This window comes from Mesocricetus auratus, unplaced genomic scaffold, assembly GCF_017639785.1.
Source record: "Mesocricetus auratus isolate SY011 unplaced genomic scaffold, BCM_Maur_2.0 Super-Scaffold_100027, whole genome shotgun sequence".
NCBI classification, from domain to species: Eukaryota; Metazoa; Chordata; class Mammalia; order Rodentia; family Cricetidae; genus Mesocricetus; species Mesocricetus auratus.
Genome location: NW_024429208.1, coordinates 12146958 through 12174537, shown reverse-complemented (window position 1 = coordinate 12174537; position 27580 = coordinate 12146958). Strand labels below are relative to the sequence as shown.

Sequence of the window (27580 nt, the reverse complement as noted above, 5' to 3'; positions counted from 1 at the left end):
CAACAAAAAGATGGATGGTGGCTGAGGCCCAGAGGTCATCCTTTGCTTTCTTCCCTTGCAAGTACACATGTGTAATCTCACCCTCAAGAACACACACATGTGCACACACAAAGATATAAACACAGGCACACATTTGCACACCACACGTACAAGATGTCCCAATGGAGCAGGAAGGGAGTTGTAAACCTGGGCTAGCCAGCAGCCATCCAATTGGAAGCAAGTTCTGATCAGTATGAGGGATAACTTGCCTGATGCTGTAAGCCTTACCAAGTAGTCATAGCAAGAAAAGCTGTATTCCGTAGCAAAGAACCTAGTACTGGCATTTTCCTGGATCAATAAAATTTCATGTATGAATTTAAGTGAAAGCATCCTCAAGGGAGAATATGACTGATAAAATATCGCTGACATCCAATGATGAATCTGAGTCTTGCATACAGGAATGAGGGGCTCTGGTTGGATTACAGATAACACTCATACTTAAACTATTCAGAAAGCACACCCAAGTAAAATTTATATTCTCTTTCATGGTGATGTTGATGGCAGCTTTTGCTGTTGGATCAGGAAGAAAAAGTGTTATTTTTCTGTTGATTCTGTTGTTGCTTTTCAATGGAGTATCCGTGTGTGCTTACAAACTCATTCTTTAGGGCTGAATTAAAACACAAGTGAACTTCAGTACCATTAAAGGTGTGTATACGGTGTTGAGATTTTTAGATTTCTAACAGCTTCCACTAGCCCGTCTATGCTGTCACAGCAGTTTTAGTCCCTTGTAACTTGACCTTATTTCAAAAATGGGACATAATTATCTGTTCCTGTGGAAATTATAAAAATACTTTAAAATGGAACATGTAAATCAACTGCAGAGCCTTTCACTCCAGTGGGACAATAGGATAGAAGAGAAATATTTCCCTTATTTTGAAAATATATGAATAACCATAGCAATATATCAGCTATCCACCATGCATTAAGGATGAAGGACTGATAGTAATAGTAAGAGCTAAAAGATGAGAACTTATGAACTGACTTCACACACCACAAGCAAATGCAGTGACTGCATTCACTCCAAGATTCTCCCCAGAGACCCACCACACCTCTCTGCATCCGGTCTGTGACACTTTGCATCTGGCCCATGATTTTTGTATCTGGTTTGTGACTCTTCCCCCCTCTAGCCTGTGATTTTCTGCATTTGGTCCATGACTCTGGATCTGATTCATTGTTCTCTACATGTGTATGACTCTGAATCAGTCCATGACTCTCACAATTGGTCAATGGTTACCTCTGGTCCGTGGTTCTCTATAGCTGGCCCATGACTCCCTACATCTGGTTCATGACTCTCTACATCTGCTCCCTGACTTGCTGCCTCTTCTCTGTGACTCCTTGCATCCAGTTTCTGATTATCATTGCCTATCAACCATTTGGGGAGTTTGCTGGGCTTAGAAGACAACCAGTTCTATACTTTCTGTCCACTGGAAGTGGTTTGAGAATGGCTGGCACAAGCACTCTGGGATTCAGTGTAAATGATCTTTCTCTTCCTGAGCACTCAAGTGTGTCTGCTTTTTCAGGAGAAAACAAAACACAGACAAGAAAGAGACCAATTGTGTTTGTTCTAAGCTTTCTTCAGTACTAATTTCCTACATTTCACTCTTTGAAACAGTGGCTTGATGGTCATCGAGTAAAAGCAAAATCAGCATAAATAATGTTAATTCAATTTTTTGTCTTATTCTTTAAAATAAGTACTGTTAATGTGGATTTAATATGTCCTAAACAAACAAAAGTTTATATAAAATCTTAACCATAATTTTGAAGACAGAGATGTGTAGGTAATTTCAAAGTCATTAAATTTTTTTTCATGGCACTTCATATGCACCAAGTAGCAAACATTTTGTTATTGCAAAGCTAATTGGTATGTTCCCACCTGGAGAAGACTATTTCTCCAATTCTCAGCATTTCTTAGTTGCCTTGTAGTTGTTAGTATAGGGCTCAGGCCTCATAGGCATTTCACTATCCACTTTGGTATGTCTATTGTAAAACGTATTTAGAAGTCATGTTGGTAAGACTATGGGTGTAGTTTCTAGGCCATTAATTTTAAAGAGGGCAAGGAGGGGTATATGATAGGATTTGCAAGAAGGAAAGAGAAGGGAGAAATATTATATTATAATCTCTAAAGCAGAGAAAATTGTTGTTTTCAGAACTAATACTTATTATCATTCAATATCTATTGAATGGGTAGATTAACTATCTCCTCACATATAAAATAGGTTTGTTTTTCTGTGAGCTCATTTTCAGTAAGGTACATGTATATAAACACAACATGTAACAACAGACTTTAAGCTAAAGGAATCTAAGAAGATATCTTGATACTCATCTTTAGGATTAAGAGGGGCAGAGCATATGAAATGAGTTTGAGAGTTGTAGTCACTAATGACAAAAAAGCTTCACAGTCTTTATCATCAAAGAGGCACAATTCCTGGTAGATCCTGCAGCATGCAGGACACTTTATTTCATGTAGCCTGAATTCTTTCTGACTTTTACAAGTATTCCTAAAGAGTTCATGTTTTGAATATGAACTGTATTACAAAGTAATGACACAATTCTAAGAGGTCACCAGTGGTGTATATAATGCATGTTCCATGGGACACATCCAACACAAAAACTGTAAAGTTACTTAAAACATCACAGGATATTTGGGTGATGAACTTGGGAAATACTGGAGCTATTGACTGTGAACCTTGCAATGACAATATCACATTGCAATTTCAAATTGAGACAGGTGATGTCCTGCAAGTTTCTTTCCCCATATTGTGGGAACAACCCACAACTGTCTCATGATACAGCATAAGTGATGAAAACTAACCCTGTGATATTACAGATGATATTGCAGTATGGGACTAAGGTTTCTTGCTGGTTCACATAACGTCTCTGCTGGCCCTGAAGAACTCTATTATAACTATCAAGAGGGAGAGCATTTGGGTGAAGAACAGAGTGTGGCTTCTAGCTCCCCAAACTAGCTTTTAGCCCAGTCAATAAAAGTCAAGCCCAGGCCCTCAGTCAAATATTTACAATTCAATTATCTCCACCAAGAAGCTCAAATGAGTTTGAACGTAAACCTTTCTTTGATCAAGTCGAGAGAAGCTCACTCCAGCCATGCTCTTATCGCATGGACTCTCCCCCACACAAACAATGAGAAATTAGTGTTTGTTGAGCTGAGACACTAAATGTTTGTTGATTTATTTTGTAGCAATACTGTATTAACAATCTAACATTTAAGACCTGGAATCTTGAGTGGTCCCATTAGTAATATCACCATAGTAGTTACAATAAACTATTTGTTAACTCAAATTATTTTTATTTGCTGTGATCATTGCAAAGTATCTTTTTTGAACATTTTTTTATTTTTTAACTTTTTTATTACTTTAATTTTAAATAGCTTCCTTCACATGTCAATCCCAGTTCCCTCTCCCTCCCTCCTCCCACCACCCCCCCGAGCCTCCCACCCTATTGCCACTTCCTTCCACACAGGGAATATCTAGAGTCTGTCATTTCACTCAGGACAGGATCCAGGTACTCCCCTAAGAGTTCAGGCTGAGAAAGCATCTCTCTTTGTGTTATGGACACATGAAGTTCATTTGTATGCCAGGGATAAACACTGATCTACCGCCCAGGGCCCCATAGGTTGCCCAGGCCAGCTCACTGACTCTCACATTCCCGGGGTCTGGGTCAGTCCCATGCTGGCCTCCCAGCTGTAGGTCTGGGGTCCGAGAGTACCCCCTTGTTCAGATCAGCTGTCTCTGCTGCTTTCACCAGCCCATTTGCCAATTTGCTCATTGCTCCTCTCTCTCTGTCACTGGGTTCCTTGGATTCAGTTCAGTGTTTAACTGTGGGTGTTTGCCTCTCCTTCCATCAGTCACTGGATGAAGTTTTTAGGATGACATATAGGGTAGTTGTCAAGTTCATTATCAGGAATGGGATTTAAGGTGGTCTCTCCACTATTGCTTAGCTTGCCAGTTGGTGTCATTCTTTTAGATCACTAGAGGTCTCACTGGTGCCAGATCTGTCTTCTAACCTATGACTCCCTCTATTATGTTATTTCTCATCCTGTTTTCCCCTATTCTACCCTCCACTCAACCTTCTTGTTCCCCCATGACCTACTCTCTTTTCCTCTTCTCCCCCTCTCTTCTTCCCAGCTCCCACCCCCCCCCCACCTCTCACCGTGTTCCAATCTGTTCAGAAGATCTTGCCTCATTCCTCTTCTCTGGGGTACCATGCACGTCTCTCTTAGGTTCTTTGCTGTTTCCCAGACTCTCTATCAGTGGAAGTGAAGATTGGCACTATCCGGATCCATGTCTAAAATCCATATATGAGTGAGTACATACCATGTTCGTCTTTCTGTGACTGGGTTACCTCACTCAGGATGGTTTCTTCTAGTGTCATCCATTTACCTGCGAATTTCAAAATTCCATTGTTTTTTTTTCTGCTGAGTAGTACTCCATTGTGTAAATGTACCACATTTTCTCTATCCACAACTCAGTTGAGGGGCATCTAGGTTGCTTCCAGGTTCTGGCTATTACAAATAATGCTTCTATGAATATAGTGGGACAGATGTCCTTGTTGTATGAATTTGCATTTTTTGGATATATGCCTAAGAGTAGAATTGCTGGGTCTTGTGGTAGATTGATTCCCATTTTCCTAAACCAGGCATGAAATAGCTTGATGGTAGACAAGACATGGACAAATATTTTACAATTTTTATCTCTCTTTATGAATCTTGAAATGAAATTTGCCAGAAAATAGGTGGAACAAGAAAAGAAAAATCATCCTGGCTGAGGTGAACTAGATCCAAGTCTGAAGTGGTGATATCTTCAGCTGTTCTTTGCTGATTACAGATTGTTTTAGCTATCCTATAATTTTTTTGTGTTCCCATGTGAAGCAGAAAACTACCCTTGCAAGATCTGTCAACAATTGTGTTATAATTTAATAGTAATTGCATCTGTATATGCTTTTGGTAGAGTGGCCATTTTTGCTATATTAATCCTACTTATATATAAGAACAGAAGATCTTTGCATCTTATGATATTTTCTTTAATTTCTTTCTTCAGTGTCTCAAACATTTTATCATGCAAGGCTTTCACTCGCTTGACTAGAATTACTTCAAGGTATTCTATATTTTTTAGCCTCTTGTAAAGGGTGTTGTTTCCCTGATTTTTTTCTCAGTCCATTTGGTTTTGGCATATAGAAAGCCTACTGAGTTTTGTGAGTTAATGATGTATCCTACTACTTGGCTGAAAATGTTTTTTCAGCTATATGAGTCTCCTATTGGAATTTTTATGATCACTTATATATACTGTAATATCATCTACAAATAGAGATTTTGACATCTTCCTTTCCAATTTGTATCTCCTTGATGTCCTTCACTTGTGTTAGAGCTCTAGATAAGACTTCAAATGCTATATTGACTAGGTATGTAGAGAGTGCACAATATTGCCTATTTCTGATTTCAGTGGAAATCTTTGAAATGCTCTACATTTACATTGATATTAACCATGGGCTTACTGTAAACTGCCTTTATTATGAAAATTTCATGTATCCCTTATCTCTCCAGGATTTTTTATCATGAAATGGTTTTTGGATTTTGTCAAAGGCCTTTTCTTCATCTAATGAACTGATCATGTGGGCTGTTTTCTTTCAGTTTGATTATATGTTGTGCTACATTTGTTGATTTTCATGTATTGAACAACCCCTGCGTGTCTAGGATGAAGTCTACTTGATCATGTAGATGATCCTTTTCATGTATTCTTCCATTCAGTTTACCACCATTTTAGGGTGTAATTTTGCATCCATGTTCATAATGGAAATAGTTCTGTGCTGTTAGATGTTTATGTTGTTTGGTATTAGGGTAAATGTGGACTTGGAGAACTCATTCCTTATGTTACAATTTTGGGGAATAAGTTTGAAGAGTGTTAGTGCTAACTCTTCTTTGAAAATCTGCTAGAATTCTGCATTAAAACCATATGGCCTTGGGATTTCTCTGCTTGGGAGACTTTTAATGACTGCTTCTATGTCACTAGATGTTATAGGACTGTTGAAATTGTTTATCTAATCTTTATTTGATTTTTTAGGTAGTATGTATTGAGAAAACAACCCATTTCTCTTAGATTTTTCCAATTTGGTTGAGTACAGGTTTTTAAAATATGTCCTTATGATTCTCTGGGTTTCCTGGGTGTCTGTTATTATGCTCTCCCCTTTACTTCTAATTGTTAATTTTATCTTCTCTCTCTGCCTATTAGTTAATTTGGATAAGGGTCTATCAATCTTATTGATTGTTTCACAGAACCAACTTTGTTTGATTGATTCTTTGTATTGATTTTTTGTTTATTTTTTATTGATTTCAACCATGAGTTTGATTGTTTCTTGCAGTCTAATATTTTTTTGTATGTGTGATTTCCTCTTTCGGTTCTAGACCCATCAGGTGTGCCATTGAGTTATTAGTTTGAGATTTCTTCAGTTTCTTTATGTCGGCACTTGGTGTCATAAATTTGCCTCTTATAACCACTTTCATAATGTCCCTTAAGTTTGTGTATGCTGTGTTTTCATTTTCATTTGATTCTAGAAAGTTTTAAATTTATTTCTTAATTTCTGTCTGGATCCATATTTCATAAAGTAATGAAGCAAGTGAGGAGCTGCAGCTCAGTTTCCATGAGTTTGTGAACTTTGCATTATTGTATGCAGCTTTGATCTATGATGGTCGGTTAGTATGCAGGGTATTGTTTCAATTATCCTCTATCTGTTTAGAATTGCTTGTGTCCAACTATGTGGTCAGTTCTGGTGAAATTCCACGAACTGCTGAAAAGAAGATATATTCTTTTATATTTGTGTGAAATGTGCTGTAAACATCTGTTAGGTACATTTTAGGCTATGAAATCAATTAGCTTCAGTATTTCTCTGTATAGCTTTTGTCTGGATGACTTGTCTATTGGCAAGAGTAAGGTATCAAATTCACGCATTATCAGTGTGTGAGGGTCAATATGTAATTTAAACTGTAGTGGTGTTTCTTGGATGCCCTTGTATTTGGTTCATATATGCTAAGAATTGTAACATTCTCTTGGTGAGTCTTTCATTTGATGAGTATGTAGTGTTTTCCTCTAACTCTTCTGATTAGGTTTGCTTTAAAATCTTTATGTCAGATATTAAAATGACTTTGCTGGAGCAGAAGGACACGTCCTGTTTTTGCATCCATTCTGTTAGCCTGCTTCTTTTTATTATGTAACTAAGACCATTGATCTTGAGAGATATCAGTGAGCAGTGTTTGTTGGTTTCTGTTATTTTGATGTTGGTAGTGGTGGTAGTGGTGGTAGTGGTGGTGACAGTGGTAGTGATGGGGTGTGTGTGTGTGTGTGTGAGTGTGTGTGTGTGTGTGTGTGTGTGTATTTCTGCCCTTTTTATTTTCTGGCCTGAGATTATTTATTCCTTGTGTTTTCTTGGTTGTCCTTAACCTGTACAGATTGAAGTTTTCTTTCTAGCATCATCTGTAGGTCTGCATTTGTGGATATATGCTTCTTGAGCTTGGTTTTATATTGAAATGTCTTTGTTTTCTATTTATTGTAACTAAAATTTTGCTGGGTATAGTAGTCTTGGCTTACATCTGTGTTCTCTTGGAGTCTGTAGAATGTCTATGCAGGTCCTTCTGGCTTTTAGAGTCTCCATTGAGAAGTCAGGCATTATTTTAATAGATCTGCCTTTACATGATACTTAGTCTTTTTTTTCTTGAAGTTTTTAATATTCTTTCTTCATTCTGCATGTTTCATGTTTGAATTTTATGTGCTGGGGGAAATTTTTCTGGCCCAGTGTTATCTGATGTTCTGTATGCTTCTTATAGATTTATAGGTACCTTCTTCAGTTTGGAAAATTTCTTCTAGGATTTTGACCTGGGTTTCTTTTTCTTCCTCTATTTCTATTACTCTTAGATTTGGTCTTTTCATAATGGCTCCTTTTTCTGGATGTTCTGTGCCTTGATTTGTTAGAAGTTTAACATTTTTTTGACTAAAGCATCTATTTCTTCTACTTTCACTTCAGTGTCTTTGTAACGTGAGCTTTCTTGTCCTAGCTAGTCCCACCACCCTTCTCAGCCCCAAAGAAGTACACGGATGCTATATTAGTTATAAAGCTTTTGGCCAATAGCTTGGGCTTCTTATTGTCTAGCTCTGTCTTAATTACTAACCCATTTCTATTAATCTAAGTTTTTCCACATGGTCTTATCATTCCGGGGAATGCCAGACCTGCAACTCCTTTGCCTGCTACATGATGACTACTCAGCATCTCCACAGAGAAGAGAGTGATTTCCTGTTTGTCCCTACTTATATCCCAATTCTTCCCAAGTACGTTGCTTTCTGTCTGGCCAATCAGTGAATCAGTATTTTGTTCATTAACCAATAAGTGAAACATATATACAGAAGGACATTACACATCGTGTCTTAGATTCTTTCTTCCATCTCTTGGGTTCTGCTGCTGAGAATTGCCTCTGGGGTTCTAGGTATTAATTTTTTCATTCCAATATTTCCCTCATTTTGGGATTTTTATTGAATCTGTTTCTATTTTCAGGTCCTGAACTGTTTTATTCATGTCCTTTTACTGTTGGTGTTTTCATGGATCTTTTTAAGAGGATTTAATAATTTCCCCTTTAAGGACCTCTATCATTTCTGTAAAGATTATAATAAACTCCTTGTCTTATGTTTCAGCTATGTAGCATTTCCAGGACCTACTGGAGTAGGGTTGCTGGACTGTGGGTGGGATCAGATTGTCCTGGCTGTTACTGATTATATTTTTACATTACTGATTATATTTTTACATGGGTGTAAGCATCTGAATTAAGAAGATTGGAATTGCAGGTGCTGACATCTAGTCTTGTCTTTGTTGGGTGGGTGTTTTGTTCCTTGGTTTCTGTTACTCTTTCTAGTTTTCAAGAGAATGTAGGGGGCTCTGTGTTGCCTGGTCTGGAATGCTTCTGTGGTCCTGACAGGTATGGACACTGGGGTTTCCAGATAGGATCTATTTGTCAGTTTTGGGAAGAGATATTTAGGAATGTGGATGGTCTAGAAAGTGATGCTGATGGGGATTGTGGGAGGAAGGAAAGTAGGGTGTCATACCAGTGTCTCTTAGTGGTAATAGGGGGCCGAGGGAGGCTTGAGGCCATGGCAGGTAGTCTGCAGCAGAGCTGGGGATGAGACTGGGTGATTGGGTGTGGAGGAAAAAAGGGAGAGTGAACATCTGAGGCTTGCCTTACTTCTCAGCTGGCCCACTTTCATCTCTGGCAGGTTTACCATTTGGGTTCCCAGGGAAGGCCTGCTTGAGTTGGGGTCTGAGACAAAGGGACAAGTAAGGAGGAAAGTTGGAGAAGATGTGCATGATCTGCTGAAGATGGGAACAGGGGGGGATGCCAAAGCGGGTGGTCTGTTAAAAAGCTCAGGTATAGCATTTAGAAAAGTGAAGATCTGCAGCTAGCCTACCTGTTTCCCTGTTCCATGTGGCCAGCAGGTTCACAAGTTACTCTTATAAGCTAGCTGTTTATTGTAACAAATTTGGTCCTACTATTCAAGGGTCCTCACATTCTTGTCCCTTGAACTGACCCTTATGTACATGAGTTAATGAAATGAATTGAATACTGCTGGCAAGAAATGAAATTAAATATACATTATTGAATCTTGATAGTAAAAGTGTTAGAATTTCTCTTTTTCAAAGGGGAGTACGTCTAAGAGAAGCATTGTTAGCCCAGATGGGAAAATTTCATTAAGGCTTTATATGTGAATGTGTACACAGACTTAGATGAATTGTATGTAGTATCAGGGAGGTGGAGAATACCATGATTCTTTATTTTTCCACACATCCTTACCACACTTTAACTCTCCTACTACTGTGTTTCAGGGATTGCATGGGTGAATGCATGGGGAATGATGTAGGGGAGAAAGTAAAGAGGGAAAATGTTGTAAGCATATTATAGTTTCAAATGTATATAATGGATTTGTGTGGCAAAGACTTACTGGTGTGAGCATAGACAATTCCCAGGCCTCCAGTCTCTAGGTCTTACTATGAGGTTTACTGGCAACTTTGGATTTTAGCTAACAACAACTGGGAATAGTAACTAACAAACTGGCAAAAGCTTGATCCTAGCTATTTAAGGAAGACCCTGTTTTATAGTAGCAGGCTACTTGGGGGATAATGCTGAGACTTTTATACACAAAGCTTTAGTCTTGGTTGAGGGAAATGATTTCTCTCCTCTTTACTCTGCAATAACTATTGACTCAAGCAACCAGCCCTCATTCTCCAAGGAGAGAAAAAAAGTCTTCTTCCATCTTGTTGTCTCAGTGGGCTATATTTAAGAATAGTGTGGGATATTTACTTCTGGTTACTCCATGCTAATCAGATTCTTTAAAACATTTCCCACCAGAAAACCAATGTCTAAAGCCTGTAAGAAATATCCTGTTTGGTTAGTATAAAAATTTGAGGTGCTCCAAAGAACACATTACACTTTTGGTTAGCCCTCAGTAAGAGAAGTCGATTTGCATAATGGTAAACTCACTTCATCAATCTATGATTAAAATAAGTTAATATTCTAAATGACTAGATGAAGAAAATTGTGTTTGTGTGTTTTGTTTTTTAACTGTTTCCCTAAAAACTGGTGTGCAGAAGCTTATGAAGACACAGTTCATGTAGAAGGGGGTACACAAACACAGAAGTTTATGAAGACACAGTTCATGTAGAAGGGGGTGATTTTTTAGATAATTTTTTATTTAACATTTTACACATTACTTCCAGCTCCCTCCCCTCCTCCCCCAGTCCCCCAAATCTCCCCAGCTCCCACCCTGTTCCATCCCTCCTCTGCTCCCCAGGGAGGGTAAGGCCTTCCATGAGGAATTTTCAGAGTCTGTCATATCATTCTGGGCAGGGCCTAGGTCCTCCCCCATGTGTCCAGGATGAGAGAGCATCATGTGGAATGGGATCCCAGAGTCCATTTGTATGCCAGGAATAAATACTGATCCACTATCTGAGGTCCCACAGATTGCCGAAGCCTCCACTCTGACACCCAGGTTCAGGGGATCAGGATCAGTCCCCCGCTGGCCTCTCAGTAGTCAGTCTGGAATCCATGTGTTTCCCCTTGTTTAGGTCAGCTGCCTCGGTGGGTTTTGCCAGACGGCTCTTGATTCCTTTGCTCATCACTCCTCTTTGCAACTGGGTTCCAGGAGTTTAGTTCTGTTTTTAACTGTGGGTGTCTGCCTCTGCTTCCTTCATCCACTGGATGAGGGTTTTAGGATGGCATATAAGGTAGACAAGAAGCCAGAGAACTCCCTTTCAGTTTCATGGCTCTGTAAAATATAGAATGTGACAGCGTATTTTTATGAAAACACTCAGAAAAGCAATCATAATAAATTATGAAATTTTGGGGATACACCATAGCATAATGTTGTGTACTAACATACAAGAGTAAAAATAATTGTTAAGTGTATACAAATGGCTACTTTGGGATCAGAATGTGATAACAGAAGTAAAAAATAAAGTTCAGAGAGTAAATAATGGGCAGGGACTAGGACGGCAGCTCAGTGATAGAGGACTTCCCTAGGATAGTTGAGGGTGAGAGAAGAGAGAAAAAGAGAATGAGACAGACAGAGAGAGAGAGAGAGAGAGAGAGAGAGAGAGAGAGAGAGAGAGAGAGAGGAGTCCAATAGTGAGTTGATATTGCTAAGCTCGTATACCTTATGGTATTGCAATGTCTGTGCATATGTATCTGATAGGCTGCTTTTCTGGACCCAGGGTGTATGCTATTTTCCTTCAGATTAAAAAATTTAGCAGTTCATTTATAATTTTAAAGTTTTAAATGTAATTTCCCTATTGTCAATTTTCTTTATATCCAATGATTTATTTTAGCTGAAAATATGTGACTGTAAACAGAAATGAACAAAATATTAATTTAATATTTAAACATTTTTCACTTTTAATGGTTTTCAATATTTAATTTTCCCCAAATATGTAAATGCTATTTCTTCTTAAATAAGATAAGCCTAGCTTCTTGCATTTTTGATGATCTGCCATGTCTTCAAATCATATTCTTTGCCTGCTAGAGTTAAGTATTATATTTCATAAGACAGGCCATCTGCTAAGGGTGATACACCTTAGCCACTGTAAGTCGGGGACACTAGAAAAAGTCCTCATATTAGTGGGCACTCTTCATGGCAAGTATGTTTGTCATGAAAAGAAATAAATCCTCTTTATTTCATTATTAAGGTCCCTAGACAGAACACAGGGCTTTCAGGTACCATATTGGATAAGTCAAAGCACTGGTTCCAGTAGTCAGGTGGAGTTTGGAAATGTATCTGTGTTAAACTAAGGTTCTAAACAGACACTAAAATGAGAAACTCAGCATCCAGATCTGTGAGATATCTTATGGGTAAAGGTACTTGTTTGAAGACTAAGTGTAGGATATCCAGGGTTTACACTGCTGCAACAATCTAACAGACTACAGTAAGTTGCCTATTGACTTCCATACACAAACGTGTGCAAAGATACAAACATACCCACACCTTGAGTAAAGAAACAAGCACATAAATAAGTATAATGAAATCAAAGTAAAAAAAGAAAATACCAAAATAAGTGTTATTAAACGCTAATTAAAATAAATGTGTATTTTAGGGGATAGTGGGGGCAGGGGAGGAGGAGAAGGAGAGGGTACTGGGATTGACATGTAAAACAAGCTTGTTACTAATTTAAATTGAAAAAGAAAAAAGACAATGTATGGGGGGAAAGAAAGTGTGCCTATTCTATATAGTCTCACAGGCATGTCATGAAATATTTGTGTTAATTAAATTATAGATTTATTGAATAAATGAAATCATGGCTCTTTAAGAGTATACAGAGTTGAATTTAACTGAGCTTTATGAAGAAGGAGAGGTAGAGAGAGATGGAGGGCCAGAGGAGTGGGAATAAGTCTGGAGTATTCTATCCTGTTTGAAATTATTATAATAGTAGCCTGCCTTCTACGTTAATATATTATTTAATTTTCTCAGACACTACCTCCCCTTTTCCGGTCTGTTTCTAAACTGTCTGCATAGAATTTACTTGTAAACTCCGCATGATATTGCAGTTTGCTGAATTTTAATTTAAAAATGTTTCTACTAGTATCTAAACACAGAGATGTGATCATTTCTTTTTCATTAGGAAAAAAAGAATTAAACTCAGCTCTTTCAGGAAACAGCCTATTGATGATCTAATTTCTCAGAGAAGACAAGGAAGAGATGAGATTCTCTGGGTTGTGGCTGACTTTCTGATGTGTCATGGAAGTTATAATTGAATTTTACCAGGAGAGGGGGTGACTTTTTCATTAATACAATATTACAGTTATTGAAGCAGCTGCTTATCCAATGCTCTCAATATATATATATATGTTAATATATATATATATATATATGTATCCCTCACTTGTGACAGCTGAGTCAAATGAGTCTGTTCACGTTGTTAGCAAATATTGAATTCCTCTCTTTTTATGGGTTGGGAACAAAAGACTACTTTCTCCAGGTGACCCTCTGGTGACAGACCAAGATAGCACCCCAGAGTCCACCTGGGGAGCCCAGTGGGATTGCAGGCCTTTCAGAGTATAAGGGGACAGGGCTATGGCTGAGGCTTTAGAATATTTGCCTTTACTCTGCCCACTAGTATAACTTCTGAAATTTATTGGGAAATTCTAATTTGACTTGAATAAATACTTTGCAACATAGTTGTGTTTGTTCCAAAAGTGACTCTGGTTAGAGCTCACCACAGCTAACTTTCACTAGTTTATACAATTCTAAAAATCAGTGTGAAGGTACCGTATCACAATGTTTTAGAAAAAGACGCAATTTCAGGCTAAGTTTCATCATAGCACCCTATTTGTGACATGCTTGATTATAAAAACCTTAATGTTTACTTTTGTCTCCAGAATGAATGAGTTGTTTGCTTGTTTGTTTGTTTTCCCCTACGGATCGCAGATGTGAAAGCATTGGTTTTAGAAGTTGTACTTAAGGAGAGGGATTGGGAAAAAACAAGTCAGAGAGAAAGAGGGGGCGATGGCGAACAGAGCTAAAGACATTATTTTTGCCTGGTCAATAATATTATCACCGAATATCAACACTGAACTTCTTAATCCGGTTTAACTAAAACAGTACAAAGGATCACACAAAAGATCAGAGGCCCACCAGACAGGCTTAGAGGATGCAGAATAATAAAGCCCTCAGCAGCACAGAGAGTGGAATGTCCATTTGTCTTTGGGGCCCTAGCACCACACTGGCCACTAATTGGTGCAAGGCATTCAGCAGCCTCCTCGTGGCTGAGCGCATCCAACTATCTCCTGTTTAAGCCTAGGGGAGCAGGGGAGCTAATTGCTGCTGCTTCTCAGCCAGCTGACCAAGGAGCTGAGCTAATAGCCACAGATAGAGGGCATCTGTGGCTAGCAGCTTGGAGTTAGTTTCCCCTAGCACCTGAGGCAGTTGGCATGCTGCATGGAACATGGAGGGGGAGGATGGGGTGCCTCCTCGGTTAATATGTTAAGGGATTGTGTTTTATTCATCTCCAGTAGCGATTTTTTTTGTGTGTGTGATGAAAAGAACGCGGATATTAATGCTTCATCAGAAACGAGCATAATTTGTGAATGAATCATCTTGATACTAGTGTGAGTGAGCCAACACTGGTGGTTTGTAAAAGGATGTGCAGGAGAGATCCGGGCGCAGAGGGTTACTGCATGAGCTCGCACCGACTGAAGATGAAACTTTAAGCGGCAAGTAAGTTCCCATCTTTTTCGTACCCTTTTTAAGTTTAAGGTTGCAGTGAGCTCCGCGGGACATGGAAAGTTATTCTGACCTGATGTTTCTCTGTTGTGACATCACTTTCTCTCCTGTTTGTTCAGGGCATACAGGAGTGGTGACCAAAGACTTACTTTCTGGAAATTGTTTGTCCCCTTTACTTCCTGATGCCTGAGTGGTCTTGTGATTTTTTTGTTGTTGTTGTTGTTGTTGAGATGCCAATGTAATATGAATGCATTTGAGTTATAACTGCTTTATCTGACTTAAAAAGAAAAAAAAAGTCTAAACGGCTTTCTCTGCTTATCTCCCCTTGAAAATATAAAACCTGGCATGCTGTGTTTTATGGGCACAAACACCAGTGTTAGCTTTTATGCGAGAAGTTGCTGGAAGTATTAATGTGTAAGTGACTTGATATAGGGAATGGTGCACAATGCTGGACCTGCCTGTTGTTCTGTTGTATTGTGTATCTGAGTGGTGTTATTATTGCCTCTTTAGGGCACTAGTAAACATGTTACTTTTGGAAAGTGTCTGGGGACAGAAGACTTGTATCTATGCCAATGTTTGCTTGCTAACACAAAAGTAGTCCTATGTGGTATTATCAGCTTTCCTACTTTAGAGACATGTTTTGGCTGGGGAACTGGGTCCTGGATAACTAGCTTCACACTCTGTCTCCTGGGATTCTGATGTGTGTCCCCTGAAAACAAAGCCATCAGTGTAATAGGATTGTAACACAGACCTGCAGACCCTGGGTTCTCTAGAATACAGTGTATTCTGCCGAGTGAATGCAAGCCATACTTACAGAAAAGGGCTGGTTGTCAAGAATAGTAATCAGATGCCTTAACTGTGGTATCCCTTAACTTTAGAGAAGGAATTAAGTTGTTTTCTGGAAAGGCATATTTTAAGCCTAAAAATGTTGCCCCTAGTTTGTTTGCTCCGCAGGCAGGCTTTTGATAAAGATGTGTGGCTTTTTCTTAGCCTCTGCTCTGTGCTCCTTTATTTTGTTCATCTGTGGCTGAGTTTGAGTCACAGTTTATCTGCACCTGAGAGTCTTCAAGTTTCAGAAACTTGATGCCTCTGCCTCCCTCTGCACTCCTCCTGTGAGAGAAAGGTCCACTGAGAGGCAACCTCCTCAACCCCAGGCTGGTGCTCAGTGAGCCAGTCCGCAGAACCCTAACATAAATGTCACTCCTAAGCAGTAAAGGCAAAGGGACAAGAGCAGGTCTGAGCATGAGACTCACTCACGACCTGATGGAGTAACTGTGAATACTGCATATAAAGACATTTCAATAAAATCTTTATGAGGCATTCTTAACTTGATGATATGTTAATGAATAATTGATGAGATTAGTAAGCATGAGAATTATAAAATCAGTGACACAGAGTATCTGTGCTTTTGAATTTGAGATAAGTGGATGTAAATGTAAATACATAGTTCCACATTGAAACTCTGAATAATTTCCTTTCTTTCATCCACTATTGGCAAGCAGGCAGGCAAACAAACTTCTGCCTGCACTGGCATTGTCAAAAGTTCCGGGTTTTGTTGCTTTATTAATTATTCCTCTCTGTTGCCACCAGATCATGTGGGCTTCATGAATAAAAATGAGACTGTTTTATAAGACTAAAAATGAAAAAAAAAACAGGTATGGCCAATTTATCAAGTTTGAGGATCTGGTGCCCTGTGTTGTAAAAGTGAAGGTATGATTCTAACAGAGCCATTTATTCCTGAATTCATGGTGTAAAAAAAAATCACAGACCTTCTCATGAACTAATACTTACCCCCAACATTATTCTAAACACAAAAGACCCTTGTGTGTAAAATGCATTTAAAAGACATATGATATTGCCTTCCCAACGCTGCATAGAAATAAGTGGTTTTGAGTACATTCAAATCATTAGCAATAATAATCTAGACAAAAAGACTGCGTCACTTCTTTTTTTTGTTTGCTTTTTTGAGACAGGGTTTCAATGTATTGTATTGGAGGCTGTCCTGGAACTCGCTCTGTAGAGTGAGCTGGCCTCGAACTCACAGAGATCCGCCTGCCTCTGCCTCCCGAGTGCTGGGATTAAAGGCACATGCCATGCATCACTTCTTACATTCATATTTTATTTGGGTTGATTTTTTGATGTATGTGCATATGTCAGCAGACATGCCCATACCATGGGATAACTCTGGAGGCTTCAGGACAACTTGTAGAAGTCTGCTCTTTCATTCTCCCATGTGGTAGGAGAGGGTAGGCATGTGACTCATTTTATCAGTCTTGGCTGTCAGTGCCTTTTCCTTCTGGGCCACCTTTGAGGAACTCTCATTGTATCTTACTGAATGGATCATGTATGTTGTCTAAAGATGCCTCTTTGCTTGTGATGTCATGTTTATTGATTAATCATAGATTTGGGTTACTGTCATATTTTTGCTGGTTTTTTTTTGCTATTTTTTTATAATTTTCTTAAGGAGTTTTCTTTCCTCCTGGGATCCTTAACTTGCTAAAAGCATTGTGTGACTTAATGTCCTGGTTGTTTTTACACAGACAATAATAGTGCAAAATGATATCATTGGAATTATCATTGCAGTTCAAAGGAATTCTCTGAAACCTTCTTGCCACACTTTTCTACCAAAGGGTACCTGTGGGTGACACATGCTTCCTCACCGCAGCAGGTCTGTGTGCGGTGTCACTTCATAAGGTTACGGATGGTGCTGACAACTAGAGATGACTTGTGGGGCTTTGTGTATCCTTTTCCTGCTCCTATGTTGCTGAGCTGCATGCAAAAATAGTGTAAAGAACTGTGGGAACTCTGTGAGAAAGAAGAATAACTGAATAATTACAGCAAGATTATATTCTCCCAAAGCCACAGGTTCAAACACCTCGAAACTGAGTGAAGAAGAAATACTCACTTGTATTCAATCCTAGGGTCACTAAGATTAGAGTGGCGACAAGAGGAGTGAATATGTAAAGACATTAAAATGTAGGCCTTCCTTCCTTGGGGTTGACTGTGAAGGTGAGAAGGAGCAGCCTCATCTCCTGTCTGCTGCACTGGTAATGTGTCACCCGCAGTAACAGAATTGGATGAAGTTGAAGGGGTGAATGTCAGTCGGTGTCAGTCTGAATGTAAGTCAGAGACTGTTGTGCCAGGTAGACACAGGCATAGACATACAAGCGTGTACTCACATGTTTGCCCACACACATCCAAACAGATCCACATACACGTGTGAATGCACATGCATGCACACAGAGCTCTGTTCATGTGACCACAAAAAGGCATGCTTGTTTATAGTGTATACATCCATACATGTATACGCATACAAATTACTATCTATATAAGAAACCAGTGAGCTTCAGAGCATGTTCCAAGGACAATAGTTGTTTCCCTGGGATGTCAGCACATCCCTTGCATGTTGTCCTTCAAGTGCTTCCATTTACAAGTCAGCTTTCAGAATTGTTATCAGCAAGGAAGTTTAAGTAGGAAGTCTGTGGGTTGTCAGTGTTAGCAGTCTGGTATTCACTCAGTGCGATTTGTGTGCAAATGCGTTTGCTAATAACAGCAACAAAACTTCCGCTCTAAGGTAAGTTTCTACCTGAGCAGACAAATGGGAAGATTCTTCTCTTCTCTCACAAGCTGCTTGAAGGATGTGTTCAGCTATAAATATGAGATCATGGCTACTGATCCCACAAATAGCAAAAGGCACAAGTAGTCATTATCTCAGAAAACTGTGGAAAGTAAAGCACTTCTCTCCCTCAGGCTGGTAAATGGAAAATTCAAAGCTTGTTTATTGTGCTTCTTGATGGGCAAGGAATTGACAGGAGGTGTAACTTCTGTGTAGCTTTTAGAGAGTAAGCATTCTCAGACCATGGCAGGTGCAGAGCTCCTACCACTTTGGAGGGACACTCATTCCCATGTCCAGTGAAAGGGCGGGTTTGGGCAGAATTGAGCACTGTTTCCTGAATGGGGGAGGACAGTGCTGAGCGATGAAGTGCATCATTCAGCTGGGCCCAGCTAGTGAATGCCTGCACTGTGTCCTCACAGAGGTGTGAGAATGGGCCTTTGCTGATTCTGCACCACTGAATCCTTATGGGGACGCAAATTGTTTATCCAAGGACAGAGACTTCCTTTTTGCTTTAAAGTTTAATGGGCTGGTTTCTTCAACTTTGCATATATCACTGGATCCAGAGAAGAGTCTTTAGAACTGGATGAGAATTTCTGTTGCCTTTGATCCCATCATTTCAGCTGAGGCACAGACAGCCACAGAGATGTCTGAGAAACTGACAGGTACAAATGAAGAGACAATATGAGGAGATACCCACAAACAAAAAGAAGGAAAGGGGTACCACAATAAGGTGAGAAACAGAGTGAAAGGTGGGCTAAAAGGGGGGTGCAGGAAGACCCACAAACATAGTGAGAGAAAATTAAAGATTGAGTGAGGAAAAGAGGAGTGAGATGGGAGGGATATAGACAGACAAACCTGAACAGAGATACACACATAGAAACTGACAATAGAAGAGAGTGCTGGATGACTAACAGAAAACAAAACAAAATCCCAATGTGCTCAGTTAGTGCTTGTTGCTGTAAATCACAGATCTCAGAAAGTAGGAACAAGTGAATCTTGAGTTGAGGCTCGCATAGACTAGTGATGATCACAACATATATAACAAAACACCATGCATGGGGAAATTAAGACAATATGTGAGAGACAGAGACCAAGGGAAACTGAGTTAGATGGAAGGAAGAGAGAGAAGATGAAGAAAATCTCTGTTACACAGTGAGCAAGGTGAGGGGTGGATGAGATGGTCTTCTTATTTCCATGAGTGAAATTACAGAGAGGGATTGTATGGGACAGAATGTGTATCCAGGAACAACTGAACTCGATCTATGCTCCAGACCCTGGCAACAATGTGCAAGTTGTGTGACTTCTCCAAGTATTACTTTATAATTTGCAAAGAGACATAGAATGTATATAAAACCCCACCTATGTAAGCCATCTGATCAAGGGCCTGGAGCCAATAGTTCTCAACAAGTAGTGACAATTAAGTGGCATTATCAGCCATCATCACTATCATCATTGTCATCACTATCAGCCCAGCTACTATCTTAATTATTGTCACCATCATCTTTACCATCTCTGTTCTCTAGGATAGATCCCTAAAAGCAGAAACATTGGAATCAGAGATACAGCCAAATCCTTCACTCCTCTCTGCACTACCGTTCAGCATTTAGTATTGATAAGCTAGTTACTTCACTTATAAAGCTGGGTATGATTGACGACCTCTTGCTATTTATTTGTGACTTTCATTTGGGACTTAGAGGAAGTGTATTAGCAAGTCCACTGAAATATTTAATAAATGAACATGCATTGTCTCTGAATATTGTTTTCTAAGCCAAAGTGCAGTTTTGGTGTTTAATATGAAATATTTCAATATGGCAGTCTGCTTCCTCCTGTCTGGTTTCAGATGATGTTCTGTTAATGGTCAGAAGCACTGGAGCAGGTGTCTCTCCCTGTGGTCCAACCCACTTATTAAAAATGCAATTGTCATTATAATGGTTTTGCTTATAACAATGTGTTATTATGAAAGAGAGGGGACTAGTGATTTGGGAAATGGATTACTTTTGTAGTAACAAGAATAAAAAGAATGGCAATTGAAATAGATAAATGCAAGGAGTCATAGGATGTTTGTAATTGAGAAAATAAAACATGTGCCTACTTTGAATTTGAAGGAGAAGTGGGGGAAAATAAAGAGTATGTTTGGTTTATAAATGAAAATGTGCACAATACAAGGGCTAAAGCAATTCCAGGCTATAGGTAGAAAGTAACAAACAGACTCAAATTCTAAAATGCACTTTTATTTATTGGAATTCAAAATCTTAAATGTTTCAACACTGAACTCTCTCCAAATAGCAAACTGCTTCTCATGCAGACAGGAACACATTTGAAGAGTCTCCTAATATACTCACAAGGGTTTGGCTTGAATGATCTTTCTCTACTTTCTTTGATGGAGTCTATAGTAAGTTTGCTAAATTTAAAAAGTAATAAATTCAGTGTCCACTCTGTGCCAGAAATGGTGTACAGATCTTTGACAGTGGCATCCACTTAGCTTTTGCAAAGGAAGTCATGTCAACCAGATGACCCCTCATGACTGGTTTTATATCTGAAAATCTCTACACCCAATATTTGGTAACAGTATGAAACAGCATTCTATCAGATGCTTCAAACGTTAATGCATGCTCTCTTGGAATTCTAGGATTTGATTTTTTTGAGGGATTAACATTGTCTCAAGATTTATTTAGAAATATTCATTTGAATCTCATTGCATTCCAAATATGTCACATAAATATGTGTAGGGATTCAAGAGTTAGGGTTAGGTCTAAAATGAAGTTCAACAGACTTTCAGATACTATACTTCATTATATTGCAAAATAACATTTAAACTGATAGTAGCATCAATGGGAAACATTGACATTGTGTGCTTCAGAAGGTACTAACATCATGTCTTAATGTATATAGAACACAGTACATACATACTAAGCTGCTGTCATTTAGGTGTTGATTGATTCTCTCTCTTTCTCTCTCCTGTGTGTGTGTGTGTGTGTGTGTGTGTGTGTGTGTTTTAGTGTGATCATGTGTCTGTGTGTGTTTGTCTGGGTATATTCATCCTCAGATTAGAAGAGGGTGGCAGACCCGATAGAACTGGAGTCATAGGTGGTTGTTAGCTACCCAACATGGGTGCTATGAACAAAACTACATCCCAAAATACCAAACAAACTTAGTCTTAGAACTGTCTCTCCAGCCCCTTTGTTCTTAACTTTTATATGCAGATATCTGTCCATCTTTCAGTCTATGATCTATCTATTTATCTATCTACCTATTGCATTAATTGATTTAATTAAAACAGTAGGTATCCATTGTTTTCTATGCCATCTCTGCCATTTTCAACTTAATCCTATATCCAAACACAGTCATGCTATGAATTTTGATCACGTTAATCTGCAAGTACCATCATTAATGCACATTGGTCTTTCTAATTTTCTCACCAGGAGACCTTTGTGGTTCCTTTTTAAATACCTAATTTATCTTTTTGTAAGCTTTAAACAATTTCCTCATCTTCAGAAATACATAAATTTCCATTTTGTCTGGAGTAGCAAGTATGTTTTTACTAATATGAGCACACAGACTTAGGACTTACACCAACTCATTGACCTGACTGAAGATCTGAGTTTAGTTTCCCACCAGAACTGCAGCCCCTGGGAGTGGAACATTGACTCACATAGCTTTGCTACCACAGGATGGGAAGAGACTAGAAATCTTGAGTTCTCCAATACCAAAGGATAAGTGAGGCTTATCTTATATAATCTGTAACTTACTTCCAGATGAGGGGGACATTGAACTCAATTGAGCTCTTCTCACAATGAGTATATGTCCATTAATGGAGACATAAAGCCATTAAATCAATGAGTGTCAATCTTAGGTTAAGTCTGCCTATTTGACTGTATGTTTTACAGGAATAGGGTGTGAAGCCTCACTTGGAGGGTTTGGTGAATGACCCCACAAAAACATGTTTGAGTGAGATCTGGAGGCTCAGTGAACCATTTGTTTCTGGTGCTAAATAGACAATGATTTTAGACTGTCTACATTCAATAAGCAAACACTATTATACTAATAAATCCCCCAATACTAAAGCAAATATGGGAATAGATGCATATATAGGTTGATGTATAAAATGGATAGAGAAAAGCTTGCTAGATAGCTAGACAGGTAATTGATAGTTGATGGGTGATAGAGGGTAGGTTACAGACAGATAAATGGATGATGGATATATATATATGGCAGATTATAATCATAGATATAGATAAATAAGTTCATTCATAAAGGCTGAGAATTTCTAAGACCTGTAATTTTCAAGCTAGATTTTCAGGGAATTGTATGTTATATTTTGCTCTATGTCACGTTTGAATGCTTGAAACCTAATTCCCAGCTTAAAAATAAGCCTAGAGAGAGATTTGTTCTTCACACAATCTGTCCCATTCAGGCCTTCAATAGATTGTGTGAGGGATGTGCATACTGAAGCGAGCAATATGCTTCCCATCCTGAAATGTCCCCATAGACACACTGATGGGTAGCCACAAATGAATAATGATGACCCACATATCTGGACATCTCACACCCTATGGGCATGTGGAAAGAGTCATCATGTTATCTTATAAATGTGAATAATTGCTACCAGCTCCTCTGTAGAAATGCTAAGTTTTAGAGGTAGAAAACTGACTTCTACATAATCTTTGTGATTCTGTGTCTGCGATTGGTAGAAGGACTCTTACAATTATTTTCTTAGTGCTGGTAGCAGAAGACTTACATGTTACCCAAATCTCCATGTTTTGCAAAGATGCCCTCTTCTCACCCCTTTAGCTAGGGAAAACAGTTTGGCTTAGAGATTCCCCCCCCGGTCCTGTTATCTGGTGTACATGGTGCTGTTACAGAAGTCCAAGAGTGCTCTAGGGTTTTGTTGCTCAAGTCTTTGGTTCCACAGACTACCAGCCTTCTTCCTAGTCCTCAGAGATGTTTTCTGCATTTGCAGTTGTGTAGCCGAGTTTATCAGCTTTGACAAGAACAATGTAAGGGAATGGAGCAATTACAGCGTGGGAAAACCAAGACTTTCCGACTCACTCTGTAGGATGGTTCTCGCTGACCTGAAAAAAATCTCCCAAGTCTCCATAGTGGGAACAGGGGAATGAATTTGTGGGCAAAGCAGTGATCCAAGTAAGAGAAGGTGACATCTGGAAGGTACTTGCAACAGGGGACATTATGAGTGCTTGCTTTGTTGCTGTTGTTCTCTTTCGGTTTGGTTTTTGGCTTCTGCCTGGTTTGTGTTGTTGGTCCGGATGTATCTCTGTCAAACTCCCAGTGTATATGGATGATGCTCTATGTAGGACACAAGGCAGGAAGAAGCAGCCCGCCTTACTGCCATATTTCATACTAAAACACCGAAACAGCATTTCAGCTTCCTCTCTCCTCTTAGGAATAATATCCAGAGCAAATCTGTGCTCATTTATGAGGTATTTATTATTTGTTAAGCTCTCACATCTGAATCTGTGCGTGGACTTGCTAATACACATCCTGTAGGTGGGGGTGATGGATAATGTTAGCGAGGCCACTCAGCTGCTTCCCACGCATGCTTCTCTAGCTCATGGGTGTTGCCACTCCTAACTCTAAGAGAGGCTGAGTTATAATTTTGCTGTATGCAAGATGGAAAAAATTGACTATTTATTAAGAGAAAAGAGTCCTTTTCAGTAGACACAAGAGGAAAGAAAAACATGGTGGAGGGCCTCAGATGCTGAGCAGGGCTTGTGAACAAACAGGTGTTTCTTTTATTGTTATCTCATTTTTGTGGTTTAGTGCTTTAATTCCCATCTTGAGATGAGCATACAGAAGATAGCAATTATTTCAGGTTAACCAAAGGATTTAATCTTGCAAATTTGCTTTTCAAATAAATGTTAAAAATTTTGGCTAATTATAGCAATCACTCCATGGTCTAGGACATATATCACTATGGAAGAGACTAGCCTCACACTCACAGAGATCCACCTACCTCTGCGCTGTGATTAAATGTATGTACCACCATGCCCAGCTTGTTTGAAGATTTGGTTTGAACCTAAGATTATGTGAACTCATTGCTAGTAAATTATATAACAGCATTTTTTTGCCATTTCAACCCTCTATTTGTTGCCTAAGATGTACACCTCTATACAGGCATGCAGGCACATGCAACCCCACACACAATGTACATACCTATACACATGTACACATACTATCACAGGTGTGCATGCCCAGACAGGATTGCTATCACATTCATCTATGCTATAGCCAGTTTAATACTAACTGTAAATATTGAGACCTTAATAGGAGGAAAGGATAATCTCTTTTACTGCTCTGGAAGAAACTCCCCCTCTTGCAGAATTGTAGCAAGTCATGGGATTATAATTTAATGAGAGCCAAATAGAAACAAATTTTAGATATTAACAACGTATGTCTTATGATTTATTGTTGTTGACAAATCAAAGGTATTTTTGTAACTATTATAAACATCTTGCTTGTCAAGTCAATTTTCAGTTATGAAGTTTTCAAAGCCACCCACTGTGCTGGAAGAGACTGTGTGGCCTTGGAGGGCAAAGCAGCAGGAATTTTAGGGACATCCCATGCTGCTTCCTCTTGTGAGTGATGAAGGTCAACCTCATAGATACAAATGCGTTTCCTAGCCGTCTCAGACAGGAAATTACTGGTTGCCAAGGGACCTTAACTCTATGAGGAATCAGACTCATAAGTCTGAATTCGGCTTCAAATTCATTGAAGCATCAGTAAATTATTAAAGCACTTTCAATACTGGTATTGAGATATCATTTCAATGTAGCTTCACAGCTTTTTTGCTCCTCCTTGTATCAGCACTGGCAGAGGTCACCACTGCTAGCTTAGGAAGACTGTATGTATGCCTTGACTTGTGTCATGTGATATTGTTGACTGTTCCCAAGCTTCAAGGTCCTCTGCATCCCTGTCCCTCAGCACAGCTTCCAGCTCTTTATATTGCCCTTATTTATTATGTTATTTTACATTTTTAATTATCAATATACGTCCGTGGTCCTTATTTTTACTGCTCTTATTCAGTAGGTGTCTTATTTGTAAATAGCCCTAGATATGTTGGTCAAATCTGGCTCTCTTCCCTAATACTTGTGCAGCATCTCAGCTACTGTGAAAATGTTAATTTGTGCTTTTAGGCATTAGCTGGAATTGTACATTGTAAATTCCAAAACTCAGTCATATCCATTTGGTCATGTAAGTGTAAAGCTAGGCTGTGTTTCTTTTTCATCCTGCCTTTCTCATTTTTCTCCTTTTCGTATCTTTAGTTTACTAGTAGACAACTACATAGAAATTCCAGAGTCAGAAACTATATGTCAATCTGAATTTCTTTCTCTCGCCTTCTACTACTTCTACTACTCATTCCAAGTGCCCTGTTTTCCATGTTATCCAGTCCTACTTGAGCCCACAGCACTGAGGCATGCATTACAGTGAAAACTGTAGTGTGGTTTTTCCCAGAGATGGAATAAAAGCAAATCATATAGAATTCACTCCAGGTAGGTCAAGGCAGACGCAAGGAAGCACTATGTCCAAATCTAGCTTCATGAAGCAATATGACTTACAGGAGGGTGAGGCGCTCAATTACATATGGTCACGCCACCAAGAAAGCCTTTGGACATTTTTTTTCAAGACAGGGTTTCTCTGTGTAGATTTGGAGGCTGTCCTGTAACTCCCTCTGTAGACCAGGCTGACCTCAAACTTACAGAGATCTACCTGCCTCTGCCTCCTGAGTGCTGGGATTAAAGATATGTACCGCCACCTCCAAGTTTTTCTGGACAATTTACATGTAGGTAACAGGATATCATGAAGGTTGTAATCTAGGAGCTTCCATGATGCACAAAAGTCTCAAGAGCCAGCCCCCTCCTGGGGAGAATGTCACTGGACTCTGAAGAGATTCCTGAGGGAAATCACAGTTGATCTGATTTAAGACATCAGTGGTCATGTCCAAACCAGAGTGATACAGTTACAAGACAGAAACCAAGAGGGTACTAATTTCAGTTTTGACTTGGTGGTGTTTATGACCTTGAGTTACATCCTTGTGTTTTGTATTAGGGACCTTTGCTGCTAATTTCCCTGCTTAGAATTAGGTTCATCTTATTGCAAATTTTCTAGTATACTGTTTCCATTTTAATCTGATGACTTTCTAAAAGTCTCTCTGATAATTTTAGTGACCCAATGACCATTCCAAAGTCTAATGTTCAGTAGCTCTGTAGCTAGAAAGTTGATGTAGTTTCTCTCGCTACTGCTTTTACTCTGGTCTGTTAGTATGTAATAGATTTTGCAGTGTGTTAGAAATGTGTGTCACAGTATGCTTTCTGCCCCAAATATTTGGTGTATTTTGGAGAAAATTCTATGTCTTAATGAGAAGGATGTGCTTTGTAGAGGTAGGGGTCTCTTACATTCTTTTCATGTATGAGACAAGTTAACTCAAATTTCTTTAAGTTTTAATTTAATTTATTGACTTGCTGATGAATGCACGATATTGAAATCACCAATAATTGTTGTTTCTAGATTCCATTATCCCTTTATGTCCAGTAGTGCTTTTTCTATGACATTGTATCAAATTTAATTATAATTTTTATATTTTCTTGGCAAAGTGTTCTTTTTATTAATGTGCCATGGCCTTCTTTATCCTTTCTAAATAAGGGGGGTCAAGTCTCCCTTGGTTGGATATAAGAATAGGTGTGTGGATATCTTTTGGTTGTATTTGCCTTGGAAAACAATTTTCCTTTCAACCTGGGTGTGAATTTCTATTGGAAGATGAAGTCTTTGATAACAATTCATTCAGGAATTTCCTTGTCTCCTTGTCTCTTTCTGTCTCTCTCTCTGTGTCTCTTTCTCTATCATATATTCTTTCACTCTTACTCATTTTGTGTGGTTTTTTAAATTTAAATTAGAAATAAACTTGTTTTGCATGTTAATCCCAGTTCCCTCTCCCTCCCCTCCTCCCCTGTCCCCCACTAGCCCCCTATCTCATCCCCTTTCTGCTCCCCAGGGAGGGTAAGGCCTTCCATGGGCGATCTTCAAAGTCTGTCATATCATTTGGAGCAGGACCGAGGCCCTCCCCTGTGTCTAGGCTGAGAGAGAGTATCCCTCTATGTGGAATGGCTTTTGTCCTCATTCTTTCTTTCTCACTTGCGAGGCTTGAGCTTTA

At 39.0% G+C, this 27580-nt stretch overlaps 1 protein-coding gene across 12 annotated transcripts in view; it reads left to right on the top strand.

Moving 5' to 3' along the window:
- The window catches only part of Pcdh15 (protocadherin related 15), a 1295283-nt gene that overhangs the window by 592986 nt on the left and 674717 nt on the right, over positions 1–27580 (top strand). For 3 of the 12 annotated variants that reach the window (XM_040732071.1, XM_040732069.1, XM_040732065.1), the window contains exon 1: positions 14378–14792. The exons of 2 other annotated variants lie outside the window; for them this stretch is intronic. The gene's annotated coding sequence lies outside the window, so the exon portion shown is untranslated. Of the gene's footprint in view, positions 1–14355; positions 14793–27580 lie in introns of those variants that run through there. 7 more of the 12 variants (XR_005871270.1, XM_040732062.1, XM_040732070.1 and 4 more) reach the window with 4 other exon arrangements.